The sequence below is a fragment of the Gossypium raimondii genome, chromosome 6 (genome assembly GCF_025698545.1).
Source record: "Gossypium raimondii isolate GPD5lz chromosome 6, ASM2569854v1, whole genome shotgun sequence".
In the NCBI taxonomy this organism is placed as follows: domain Eukaryota; kingdom Viridiplantae; phylum Streptophyta; class Magnoliopsida; order Malvales; family Malvaceae; genus Gossypium; species Gossypium raimondii.
The window spans coordinates 12,001,235-12,016,575 of NC_068570.1; the positions used below are offsets into that span (position 1 = coordinate 12,001,235).

Genomic DNA, 15,341 nt, shown 5'->3' on the forward strand with positions numbered 1-15,341 from the left:
CATATCGATTCAAATAATAAAATCATACATATCACTTCACATTTTCCAAACCTATATCCATACACCAATTTATAGCATAAAACACACTTCCAAAATAGGTCTAGATCATGACCAAATATACACATGTTCTTCCATACCTTATAACTGTACATACACATGCACATTACTAGTTTCTTTCAAATCAATTTATTAATGTAAATATACTCTTACAAACCAAATTTAACTATCATTTCATCTATGATTTACTTACCATTTCACCTATATGCCATAACCGAGTTCTCTTAATTACTAAATTGCATAACAATACCTTAACAAAGCATATCAAACAAGATTCACATATATTTACTTATAAATAAACCATAGTCGAAACACCAATAACAAAACCAAACATATCACACATATCATATATATATATATACAACACATAACCAAGATTAATTAAGCTTGAATATCATTTACCTCATTGCCGAAGCACGTGACTAAAACACCATAACATATATATACCAAACTCACATCACTTATATGCTTCATCTAAGCTCACCTATGCCGAATTATTTACCACATTCTTAACAAAACATATCAAACATAATTCACATAAATAAATATGCCATAGCCGAGATACCAAAATCAACATATCTAACACTTGTTCAAAAGCATAAAAACCATGCTTAACAAAATAAATAAGCCATTTTCGCATGGCTCATATTAACATACCCGAAATCAAACATATTAACTAGACTATACATGCCATAAGTTCAATTTCAAACTTAGTAAAATACCGAAAACAGTACTCGATAGTGTGATAGACTTCTCTGACGATCGCCGAGCTCATAACCAACTTCCAAATCTATAAAACAGAAAGCTATTACACACAGTAAGCTATCAAAGCTTAGTAAGTCATAAGCAAATAAACATTTAATCATTTACGTAAATTAAGCTAGACAATTAGTAATAAACCATTATAATTTCACATATAATTCAATTTATCAACTTATATATCAAAACTTATATAATTTGTAATAACTTCCCTCTTTATCAAATAATCATTTGATAATATAACTAATCATCACTTTCCTCAATACACATATACATCAAAGGCCGAATACATATATATTCAAATATGCAACCACATAATTCATATTTCACATAACTTCATATCATCAATTCAAGTATACAACTTACCTTATTCTCAAATAGATAATCAATTATCACATACCTGATCACTTAGCCTGATTTAAACATTCGTACACAACTTATCTTTACCCGTTGAACCATTAGGAATTAAAAAGGATACTCAAATAGTTGGAAGGCTCGTACAATGCCAACGTCCCAGACGTGGTCTTACATGTAATCACATATCGATGCCACTGTCCCAGACAGGGTCTTACACAAATCAAATACGATGCCAATGTCCCAGACATAGTCTTACACGTATACACAATTCGATGCCAACGTCCCAGACGTGGTCTTACACGAAAATACATATCGAAATCCTATGTCATGACATATGTATCCTAACTATTCCTAAGGCTCATACGGGGCTTTCGGACATCGTAACTCAGTCGAAATGAATTCATAAACATAGCTGACAAGCTTGTACACATTCGCCTAATACATATATTTATTCGCATATTCATTTCAGCACATATAATTAACATTTAATTAAAAATTATAACATCTATTTGCTTATAAACTTACCTCGGATATCGACGGACGGAATAGACGACTATTCGATTATTTTTGTTTTTCCCCGATCTAAATCCATTTTCTTTGGTTCATGATCTAAACATATTCAAATTAAACTTATTTAAACATAATTCCATTCAATTTAATCCAAAAACACATAAATGGGCAAATTACCATTTTGCCCCTAACATTTTACACTTTTTACAATTTAGTCCCTATTGCATAAAACACAAAATACACAAAATTTGCATTTATCATGCTAGGGCCGAATATTCCTATAGTCCATCTAAGTCCACACATTTCATTTATTTCACATTTTGACCCATCAATTTACACTTTTCTTAATTTAGTCCTTAATACACATTTTATCAAAATTACTAATTAAAACATGAAAATCTAACAACATATATTTATTTTCCATCATCTAACAACAAAACAACAAGCTCTCTTCAATGGCATATCACAAAATACACAACCAATTCAAAAATTCAAGCATGGGCTTTGTAGTACTCGAAGCAACGATCTCAAAAACATAAAAATCATCAAAAACCGAAACCGAAATATACCTTGATTGAGCTTAGTAATGGCCAAATGCTTCAAAGCTCTTTTCTTTTCTTTTTCTTTAGCAACTTTCGGCAAGATGAACATGATAATGCTTTTAATTTATGTCTTGTTTTATTATAAATACATTATAATATTTTATTTACTAATTTAACCTTTATAAGTTAATTTATATAACATATAATATAAGGTCATTCTTGACCATTTTCATCCACTAACTTATATAGTGGGCTAATTGCATCATAGAACCTCCAAATTATAAAGACAACAACAATTAGGCACTTTCATATTTAACCATTAAATTTTTATTTTACACGATTAAGCCCTTTTTTCAAATTTAGCAGACAAACAATAAAATAAATTCAGGAAACTTTCACATATGTAAATTCACACATAATTAACAAAAAAAATAATATTAAAATATTTTTTAAACTCGGATTTGTGGTCCCGAAACCACTGTTCCGATTAGGGTCAAAATCAGGCTGTCACAATTCTCTCCCCCTTAGGGATTTTCGTCCCCAAAAATCTTACCGGTGAATAAGTTTGGGTAACGTTCTCTCATTTCATCCTCTGACTCCCAAGTTGCTTCCTCAACTCCATGTTTATGCTACAATACTTTAACTAATGGAATTTTCTTAATTCGCAATTCTTTAATCTCACAAGCCAAAATGCGAATTAGTTCTTTCTCATATGTCATATCGGACTTAATTTCAATCTCTGTCAGACTAATCACATGTGAAGGATCGGATCGGTATCAATGGAGCATCAAAACATTGAATACATTGTGAATCTATTCTAACTCAAGTGACAACAACAATCTATAAGCAATCGGCCCGATACGCTCTATAATCTCATACGGCCCAATAAATCTCGGACCCAATTTGCTTTTACGACCAAATCTGAGTATTTTCTTCCACGATGATACCTTCAAAAATACTTTATCTCCAATCTGAAACTCTATATCTTTTTTTTTCCAAGTTTGCATACGATTTCTGACGATTCAGTACTGTTTTTAGACTATCGCGAATCACTTTCACATCATATATTCAAATTCACAAATAGCTTCGAATTTCAAATCTCTTTAATCTCACAACTAAAATTCTGATCTGACTTTCACTGTACATCATCCCTAGCTGAAACTGATTAACTGTATTAAATTGTTTCCATTTTCTGCTCACATTCTCTGACGATTTTAATCTTGTGAATCATTTTCTCACAAAACTCAATCCTGAAATAACGGAGTTCGATAACTGCTTATAATAGCAACAATCTTTCTTAGTTACTTTGCAATTCTAAAACATAGTGACAAATAAATATTTCAAGAATTAGGTTTGCGTTTCCCGATTTCAATGCAATTTCATACTCATAGATTACTGTAATCTCTCTTAGAATTACCATATAAATTTCAGATCTCAATCCAAAACAATGATAACTGACACCCTAGACAGATTTACCAACACGGAATCACATAACTTAACTGTTTTATCAAAAGAGAAAATCTATACTTACAGAGAGATTTCTTCTGATAGTTAACCATATTTCAGATAACTCCATCTTTTTCAATGTTAAGATAATCTCGATACAAAATTCATCAACTCTTTATTTCTATAATCAACAAAGTCAGAAATATCACATTTCACACTCATCATCTATATCATATCTCGGACTGTTGTGCATCTTGTTAATCCCATATGAACACCACTGAAAGTTTCTTGTAACAGTTTTTATATATTCGTAGAACCTTCCAGTATGCACACTCTATCTCGAAATAACAAATAATCATCGATACCACATCTGAGGTTTTAAGTCAAAAATCATGTTGAACTCCTTTTTAACTTATAATTTGCTGACACATTTCCAAATTTCACAACTTCACTATATAAACATTTATTTAGCCTTTAATTCAACTAACAACTGTTCATTACCTGATAAGATCAGTCACATGTTCATCGCCCAATCAAAACATTCGAAACTTTAATCATTTTCCTTAGATAAGAATCACTTACAGACTTAAAAGTTTTTTGACGATTGAAACTAACCTTGCTGTTCCAAGTTCAGATCTTTCTCTGACATTAAACATTTTAAACTCTTATAATCATCAAATATTTCACATAACTCTTTTTATGCAACTTTAACTGTATAAAATTATAAGATATCTCTACACACTCTTGTGTTGAAATACATTTCGAACCTTTTATTAACATAAGGACGAAAATCGTAATCTCTTTATTGAACTCAGACTGAACTAGAACTGATATTTCGGTCGACATTGTTTTCGTGCAAAAGAAAACTTCAACAATCAAACTAACTTTAATTTATCACAACATTTCCCAGATAGGATCATTCTGATAGATATAATTCGGTATCAATTCTTCAAGAATATGAGTTCTTCTTCCAGACTATTCCTCAATTCACACATGCTCATACAAAGTTTATTTCCATTCAGATGAATAGATTCAGACACATATAACCCAATTATCTTTTCAAACAAATAATTCAAATCAGACTAAACCACTGAATCAGTCGTTTCGAATGAATCTTTTCTTCTCATTGATAAGGATAACCCAGACATATTATTTCATAGATTTAATATTATTCTTCTATCATTTTCACTTTTATCAATGTTGGACCTTCATGAGAACTAGAAAAGAGTTTATAATGAAGCTATCTCATATATTACTCATCGAAACTCTGAATTATACAGAAATCACCTTAACCAAATAGAAATCATTGTGCCTTAATAAGAACGATGTCTTAAACCTATAAATAGATATTATCCCGACTGTTAATGAAGCATTTGGACACAAAGAAGAATCAAATATGATTTAAATAGCAACCATTGCAGAAACACAGCTTCTATAACTCTGGGGATGGTACCGCTGTACTCTCACATTTCAAGTCAGAAATTAAAGTCATAACAAACATAATCCTCTCTGTTAAATAGAGATCTCTTGCAGATAATCACGTGGAATCATAAGAAAACCAGAATAGCGAAATTTCAGCATATGGAGTCATACAGGATATCTAAAAAAAAAATTACAATCCATATAGAATGATATAAAATTCCAATGATATCCCAGAAAATGTCCAGAAAGAACGATGTCATTCTTAAATACTGAAATCCGTAGTAACAGGAGCAATATAATCTTCGCATATATTCAACAGAACAATAACCAGTAGAAATAGAATATTGATCTCATACAGATTTTACCATCGACTTTTGTATCCACACAATGAAACAAATTATCAGTGAAAGAGATAACAATGTCGAACATAACCCTAACAGATCAACCATGCTTTCATCTATTAGTACATTTAGTTAGCGTTTTCACACGATAAGAATTTTCTTTCTGAATTTAAACAGTCACATATACTTCTGAAGATAAATATACACACAGAATACCTAGAAGGAATCATAGTAACTGCCCGATTATAACCATTGTACTCAACTATCAACACAATTCAATCATTATTCCATTGTCTAAATTTGTTATCAGAAAATTTTCACATTATCCCATCTCTAAAAGAAATCAATTCAGGAAAACTTCCAATTAATACTTTCTTTAGATAACATACCTGAATACGCCATTTAGTCGGAATTAACTTCTTATTTACCACTGACTCTGTATAATCTGAATAGTCTTCAGAACTATCCAATATCTCTTTTCTAACCACATTACTAATCGTTCAAACACGGACTTCTATAACTCCACACTTGTGAGCTTATTCAATCCAAAGCTTACAGATTTCATTATAACCTTTCATTGATAAGGGGGGAGGATAGTAAAGCCTCAAATTTAACTTACACATACATGCACATAACATATATTATCACAAATAACCAGTTCATTTTTTTAAAATTCACATTATCAAAACATTTAATAAACTTTTACTTTTAATCACTTTTATTCTTAACACTTTGTTCATATGTGAACTCAAATCACTAATTCACAACTAGAGCATTTCAGATAAAATCATAACTTAAATATCATATCTCATATGGTCATATAATTACAACATTTATCAATAAAATTTGTCATACAATTTGATCCATACCTTTATGAGTCTTACCTCATCACCAACACATTTCTACTCAAATATTTGAGTATTTACTTCTGTACTATCAGAATTAACTTAGTTGGAAAATTTATCTATCTCATCAAAACAAAATTTCGTCAGAGTTGGAAGATATCACACTATCGCAGATTAAATATGACATGTATAGCTAGACTCACATATGCTACGGTAGTCCTAGAACTGATTAAACCATAGCTCTGATACCGAATAAAATGTAACACCCCTAACCCGTATCCGTTGCCAGATTAGGGTTCCGAGGCATTACCGAACAAGACACAGTTTAGCACAGTCATTTATCACCTTTCATACACCAAAGAATAACGATTCATTTATAACATTATCAAACTTGAATATCCTTAATTCAATTATTTTAAATTCAAATATATATATGATAATTACAATTCAAATCAATCATACCTTACTAAGCATGTACTAGAAATAAACACATTACAAAATTCAAATTAATTCAATTTAAACATACATCAAAGCTCAATCGAACATATTCTATAATTAACAAATTCGAACCAAACTTGTATATATCGAGTCATGTTCAAGTATATAATACTTTCAATATTTGATTTCCTAAATCCATCGTATTAACGACATTTTCATAATTAAATCATATTCAAGCATATATCCTCACTTTTCATATACAGGAATATGTACGTACATAATTTCATTATCTAAATATCAAACTTTGCATTTCATAACTTCGCATATGTACATAATGAAACCAATATGTATACAACTTAATGCCTAATCACAAATGCAACATTAGTAACATTATATTTTAGCCTTACATACCTTTAATGTCATTATATTATACACATATGCCCATTTCAATGAAATCATTCAATCATAAACTATACACACTCAATACAAATCAACTTATCCTTTAATCGACTAATCCAATAAATTTATAAAAGTTAAATTCAAACTTGTATTACTCACTTAACTATCATTACCGAATTTGTATGTATCTTATTCATAAATTTTAAGCCTACTTTAAAATCATTTATATACATATATCATTTAAAAGACCAAAAACATGCATATTTATCTATTACAAGTTTGCGCATATGAATACACCATTTTAGCCATATCCAAAAATCCATACAATTCATATCATTTTACAAATACAAAATCGAATATTAAGTCCACTTGCATGAGCAAATCGTAACTTTATTAAATACTCCACGTTCCTAATTTATTTCATAACAAATTGGCATCCATAAATAACCTCATAAATTGTACAAGATTTAGCCATTAAATCATAAGTCAAAATATGCCATTTCCTAATCAAACCATATCGATTCAAATAATAAAATCATACATATCACTTCACATTTTCCAAACCTATATCCATACACCAATTTATAGCATAAAACACACTTCCAAAATAGGTCTAGATCATGACCAAATATACACATGTTCTTCCATACCTTATAACCGTACATACACATGCACATTACTAGTTTCTTTCAAATCAATTTATTAATGTAAATATACTCTTACAAACCAAATTTAACTATCATTTCATCTATGATTTACTTACCATTTCACCTATATGCCATAACCGAAGTTCTCTTAATTACTAAATTGCATAACAATACCTTAACAAAGCATATCAAACAAGATTCACATATATTTACTTATAAATAAACCATAGTCGAAACACCAATAACAAAACCAAACATATCACACATATCATATATATATATATACAACACATAACCAAGATTAATTAAGCTTGAATATCATTTACCTCATTGTCAAACACGTGACTAAAACACCATAACATATATATACCAAACTCACATCACTTATATGCTTCATCTAAGCTCACCTATGCCGAATTATTTACCACATTCTTAACAAAACATATCAAACATAATTCACATAAATAAATATGCCATAGCCGAGATACCAAAATCAACATATCTAACACTTGTTCAAAAGCATAAAACCATGCTTAACAAAATAAATAAGCCATTTTCGCATGGCTCATATTAACATACCGAAATCAAACATATTAACTAGACTATACATGCCATAAGTTCAATTTCAAACTTAGTAAAATACCGAAAAGCAATTTTCGATAGTGTGATAGACTTCTCGACGATCGCCGAGCTCATAACCAACTTCCAAATCTATAAAGCGAAAGCGATTACACACGATAAGCTATCAAAGCTTAGTAAGTCATAAGCAAATAAACATTTAATCATTTACGTAAATTAAGCTAGACAATTAGTAATAAACCATTATAATTTCACATATAATTCAATTTATCAACTTATATATCAAAACTTATATAATTTGTAATAACTTCCTCTTTACCAAATAATCAATTGATAATATAACTAATCATCACTTTCCTCAATACACATATACATCAAAGGCCGAATACATATATATTCAAATATGCAACCACATAATTCATATTTCACATAACTTCATATCATCAATTCAAGTATACAACTTACCTTATTTTCAAATAGATAATCAATTATCACATACCTGGTCACTTAGCCTGATTTAAACATTCGTACACAACTTATCTTTACCCGTTGAACCATTCGGAATTAAAAAGGATACTCGCATAGTCGGAAGGCTTGTACAATGCCAATGTCCCAAACGTGGTCTTACATGTAATCACATATCGATGCCACTGTCCCAGACAGGGTCTTGCACAAATCAAATACGATGCCAATGTCCCAGACATGGTCTTACACGTATACACAATTTGATGCCAACGTCCCAGACGTGGTCTTACACGAAAATACATATCGAAATCCTATGTCATGACATATGTATCCTAACTATTCGCAAGGCTCATACGGGGCTTTCGGACGTCGTAACTCAGTCGAAACGAATTCATAAACATAGCTGCCAAGCTTGTACACATTCGGCTAATAGATATATTTATTAACATATTCATTTCAGCACATATAATTAACATTGAATTAAAAATTATAACATCTTTTTACTTATAAACTTACCTCGGATATCAAGGGATAGAATAGACGACTATTCGATTATTTTTGCTTTTCCCCGATCCCAATCCATTTTCTTTGGTTCATGATCTAAACATATTCAAATTAAACTTATTTAAACATAATTCCATTCAATTTAATCCAAAAACACATAAATGGGCAAATTACCATTTTGCCCCTGACATTTTACTCTTTTTACAATTTAGTCCCTATTGCATAAAACACAAAATACACAAAATTTGCATTTATCATGCTAGGGCCGAATATTCTTATAGTCCATCTAAGTCCACACATTTCATTTATTTCACATTTTGACCCCTCAATTTACACTTTTCTTAATTTAGTCCTTAATACACATTTTTATTAAAAATTACTAATTAAAACATGAAAATCTAACAACATATATTTATTTTCCATCATCTAACAACAAAAACAACAAGCTCTCTTCAATGGCATATCACAAAATACACAACCAATTCAAAAATTCAAGCATGGGCTTTGTAGTACTCGAAGCAACGATCTCAAAAACATAAAAATCATCAAAACCAAACCAAAATATACCTTGATTGAGCTTAGTAATGGCGAATTCTTCAAAGCTCTTTTCTTTTCTTTTCTTTAGCAATTTTAGGCAAGATGAACATGATAATGCTTTTAATTTATGTTTTGTTTTACTATAAATACATTATAATATTTTATTTACAAATTTAACCTTTATAAGTTAATATATATAACATATAATATAAGGTCATTCTTGACCATTTTCATCCACTAACTTATATAGTGGGCTAATTGCATCATAGAACCTCCAAATTATAAAGACAACAACAATTAGGTACTTTCATATTTAACCATTAAATTTTTATTTTACGCGATTAAGCCCTTTTTCAAATTTAGCAGACAAACAATAAAATAAATTTAGGAAACTTTCACATATGTAAATTCACATAATTAACAAAAAAATAATATTAAAATATTTTTCAGACTCGAATTTGTGGTCCTGAAACCACTGTTCTGATTAGGGTCAAATCAGGTTGTCACAATTATAGTATATTTATAACAGTATATTAAAACATTATATTAAAACATTATATTAAAATAGTATATTTATAACAGCATACTAAAACAGTATATTAAAAAATATATTAAAACAGTATAATAAACTAGTTATTTAACTACAATAGATCAAACTTATATTTACAATAAAGATCGAGAAAGAAAGAAAAAAAATAACTTTTGATTTTAAGTAAAACTTATATTTCCAACATCGCTAAATTAGCAGAGGCACCAACAATGCTTGAAAGCACAAGAGGGTCAATTATACTAATCCTTACCTTCTCATCTTAACAAACAAGCCAATGCATCAACCCCATTTCCACTCAGTATTAGCCCGGATATCAAAGCGGTCCAAGCAAACAAATTTTTGGTGAACCCTTAAAACAACTCCAAAGCCTCTTCTTTCTTCCTTTTCTAACATAGCCATATATGATAGCAGTCCAAGAAGCCATATTTTTCAACTTAATAGAATCAAAAACTAAACGACTATCATCAGGTAATCCACATTTTGCATACATATCAACCAAAGATGACTTAACAACATCATCATCAAAATAGGGTGATACTAAAAAGTTGCCATGAAATTGCTTACCTTGTTTAATAGCACCCAAGCTACCACAAGCCTTGACAAGGCTACTACCTGCTGTTTGGGAACCAGCATGCATGAAAGAAGCAGAAAAAATATACTTGTATTTGATCTCGAATTCAATACGCAAATTACATGTTCTATAAAACATAAATCAATTCTCATCCAATAATAATTGAATAATACAATTTTGCTCTTAATTCTCATCCAAAATGAAAATTGTTGTTAATGCGGTGACATATTAGTTTAGTTTAATTTAAGCAGTCAATTTGGAGGTTATTTTTCAATTTTTTAGATTCCATAAAACTTAAATCCAATTCTATTGATTTTCTTCCTTTTCGGTTTTAATAAAAGAACAAATTTGCAACAAAAGAAAAATCATCATTCAAGAAAAGAAAATCACATTAATCCGCAAAAGAACTAAAAAAATAGAACAATATATAAAGTGTAAACACAATCAAAATCCCCCCAAGATTCAGTGTCTCAAAATCAGAATCAGAAAATCGTTAATAGCAAAAATCAAAATCACAATCAAAATCAAAAAGCAAAAAGGGGAGAAGACGTTGAAAAATTAGAAAACCGTTAACAAGAAATAGGGTTAACAGCAAACTTACCTTTGAAATTCTACCACGTTGAAGGCTAGAGCGGAGGTGAAGTTGTGGAGGACCGGACACCGGAGGTGGAATGGTGGATCGGTGGAGGTGGGTTTTCGATTTGGGGAAAAAAGGGAGGAGGGAAGGGTTAGGATTCTGAGATACAGGGTCGGGAAATGGGAAATGGGAGGAATTGGGAAATGTAATTGTAATAATAAAATTTAAAAATAAAAAAAATATATATTAATTAGATTCGAGCCGGGCTGGGCCGGGCCCGGGCCAAAAAAATTTTGCCCGAGGCCCGGCCCGTTTTCTAAACGGGCCTCATTTTTTGCCCGAGCCCATATTTTGGGCCTATATTTTTACCCGAACCCTCCCAAATTTTGGGCGGGCCGTCGGGCCGGGCCGAGCCGCCCAACCCATGAGCACCTCTAGTTTCATATCAACCTCACCTAATTTAAACATATATTTTTTAGTTTATTTAAACTTTTATAACTATTTCATTTTACTTAATTTTTCTTTATTATTTTTTTCTTTTCTTTTTTCCTTTTCTTCTCATTCCTCTTTCGTCTCTCCTAATCTCCCAACACTTTCCCTCAAGCTTCAATGACGATGATCATCTTCACCAATTCTCCACTAGTAGTACTTATCATCCTCACACTACTTAAAAATCGAAACCTAGCAACTCATACCATCTGTTGACTCTCAAAACCCTCTATTAATCACCATCACCCGTAACATCAACCATTACCCACTAACAATCGAGCTTTCTTTTTTAAAATAAAAACAAGCATCATATCATTAATGGAAAAGAGTGAACACTATGGTTCAAAACCATTACAAAATGGCATAATGTCAAAAATTATCTCTAACGTTTGGCTATTTGGTCACTTTGACCTTTTATTTTTTTTTGGAGCACTTTAACACTTAAAGTTTATTTTTTGTCAAATTGGCTTATTTTTAACGGACATTTTGATGTGGCCGTTAGTTGACTAACGGTCAACATTAACCACTAACATGGCGGTAAAAATGTAATTAAATGCTGACGTGACATTATTTTGTCTTATATGCCACATTAGCACATTATTTTAAAATTATTAAAAAAATAAAAAATAATAACCCTTCTTCTTCATCCACCGTCCAATCTCCCAACCCTCCTCCCTCTGTTCCCGTCCCTGACCACCTTCTCCGACAGCTTAACACAATATGCGCCACCATTAAACAAGTGAATCGAGGAGTATTTGTTCCATATAACGCTGGAATCAGGAAGTGAAAGGTTTACACGAGTATTTGTTCCATATAACGCCAAATTGGGAGTGAAGTCAAGAAAATAGTTAACGTAAAATAATAACCCTTCTTCTTCATTCACCACTGTTGAACCTAGTGCGGTTGTTTTCAAACAAAGAAGCGAAAGATTTATACGAGTATTTGTTCCAATTAACGCCGGAATCGGGAATGAAGTCGAGAAAGTAGTTAGTAGAAAACAATAACCCTTCTTCTTCATCCACCACTGTTGAACCCAGCGAGGTTGTTTTGAGACAAACAAACAAAATATTTACACGAGTATTTGTTCCATATAATGTCGAAATCGGGGAGTGAAGTCGAGAAAGGAGTATTTGTTCCATATAACGATTCGCTTGAAATATTCTTTTTCATGTTGAAAATGATGGTTTTTTTTTGGATATGAGTCAATTGATTCATTGTTTTCTTGTGATTGTGTTTGGGTTTTTTTTTGAATTGATCTTAGTCGTGATCTCTTCTTTTTTTTTTTGAAAATTTGATTTAGGTTGTTGAAGAAAAAAAAAGGGATCCAATTTTTTTATGAAAATTCCTGCGTGGGAAAAAAAGTAAAAAACCATGGCAAGAGTTAGAAGAGATAAAGAAGATGTTGAGAAGTACACTGGTTTTCTGAAACTAGTCCAAGTTTTGTCTTTTTTTTTGTGGTTTTTATTGTCAGAATCATTATCGAATTATCCACCAGTGGGGTAAATTACACATAAAAGTCTTATTTTTTTTAAATTTACCGAAATGGGCCCCGATATTTTATTATTTACCGGAATGGGTCATTTTCCCCGAAATCGCGTCCACGTCAGCGCGATGTCAGGGGATGTGTCAGCAAATCGCGTCCACGTCAGCGCGATTACTTACATGGCAACAAATCACGTCCACGTAATCGCGATTTGCTGACGTGGAAGCAATAATTCATGAACAGTTTATGTTTTTTAGCTTGAAAAACTTTGAAAGGCCATAACTTTTGGCTCGGTTGTCTGATTGAAACGATTTTTTTTATTTCGAATAAATTTTTGAGATCTACGTGCTGACAAACAGCCGAAGGCGGTTTGTCGCAGTTTTCGTCGAAAAAGATCATTTTTTGCCTCCAAATTTTGATTTTTTTGGTTTAAAATTGAATTTTGAAACATTCAAATCATTATTTTCCTTATTTATTTGAAGTAAACACGGATTTTTTTACTGTAATTGTTGTATTGTTTTTTCGATTTGACACATGTATGGAATAGGTCCGATAAATCATTAGAACGTAAGTAATATAATTAAGATAATAACGATATTTTTATAATATGTCAATTAATTAGTTTAGCTTAGTTGGTTAAGATGCTTGCTCTTTTCCCTTAGTACATTGGTTCAAATCTTGTTGGTAATAATTTTGAATCTTTTTGTACTTGTTGCATTTATTTTTTAATCAATTAACTCTTCAATATTACATTAATATATATTATTAGTACAATAGTATAGACGGATTGACAATTTGAGCTACAATATTATGAATATTAACTACAATACATAATTTGAGCTACATATTACGATAATACATTAATATGTATTATTAGGGCAAAATAACAAAAAAGGGGAAAATTACATAAAGCCCTATTTTTTAAATTTACGAAATAGGCCCAATATTTTATTATTTACTGGAATGGGCCATTTTCCCCAAAATTGCATCCACGTCGGTAGCGATGTCGGGGGCGTGTCGACAAATCGCGTCTTCATAGGCGCGATTTGTGTCAAATAAGCAAATCGCCGGCGTGGACGCGATTTGTCGACGCATCCCCGACATCGCTACCGGCGTGGACGCGATTTCGGGGAAAATGACCCATTCGGGTAAATAATAAAATACCGGGCCCATTTCGGTAAATTTTAAAAAAATAGGTTTTTTTTTGTATTTTGCCCCCACCAGTGCTCATATAAACATTTATTTCTCTTCTCAAGCCCGACTTGTTTAATGGTGGCGCGTATGGTGTTACGCTTTCGGAGAAGGTGGTCAGGGATAGGAATAGAGTGTAACACCCCTATCCTATCTCTGTTGCCGGATTAAGGTTACGGAGTATTACCAATAAAAAAAGAACAATTATTCAATTTAAATGCTAACATATCACATTTAAATCTAATCATAGCAAAAATACATTTATGGGCCTTAAATCGAGCCTACAAGGCCCTAAAAATAATTTGGGAACAATCTGGGATCAAATTGAAATAAATAAAAAAATTCTGGAAAAACATGAAAATTTGGAAAATAGGGTTCACACGGCCGTGTGACATAGCCCAGACCGTGTGAACATTCAAAATCTGAACACACAGCCATGTCCCAACCCATGTGTCTACCCATGTGCATATTCGAAATAGGGCCACACGGCTGTGTCGCAGGTCATGTGCCAAACCGTGTGTGCATTCAATGTTGAGTCACACGGTGTGTCTTAGGTCGTGTGCCAAACCGTGGTACATATTGACTTGAAACACATGACCGTGTCTCAAACCATGTGAAAATTGCACCTAAAA

At 31.5% G+C, this 15,341-nt stretch overlaps 1 long non-coding RNA gene across 1 annotated transcript; it reads right to left on the reverse strand.

The window, feature by feature from the left end:
• Positions 1-581: 581 nt before the first annotated feature.
• On the reverse strand, positions 582-11,065 carry LOC105774370 (uncharacterized). Its single transcript, XR_008197137.1, has 3 exons — positions 10,963-11,065; positions 1,699-1,782; positions 582-847 (listed from the first exon to the last, which is right to left on the reverse strand). It is a non-coding gene; the product is annotated as an uncharacterized LOC105774370 (long non-coding RNA).
• Positions 11,066-15,341: the final 4,276 nt, after the last annotated feature.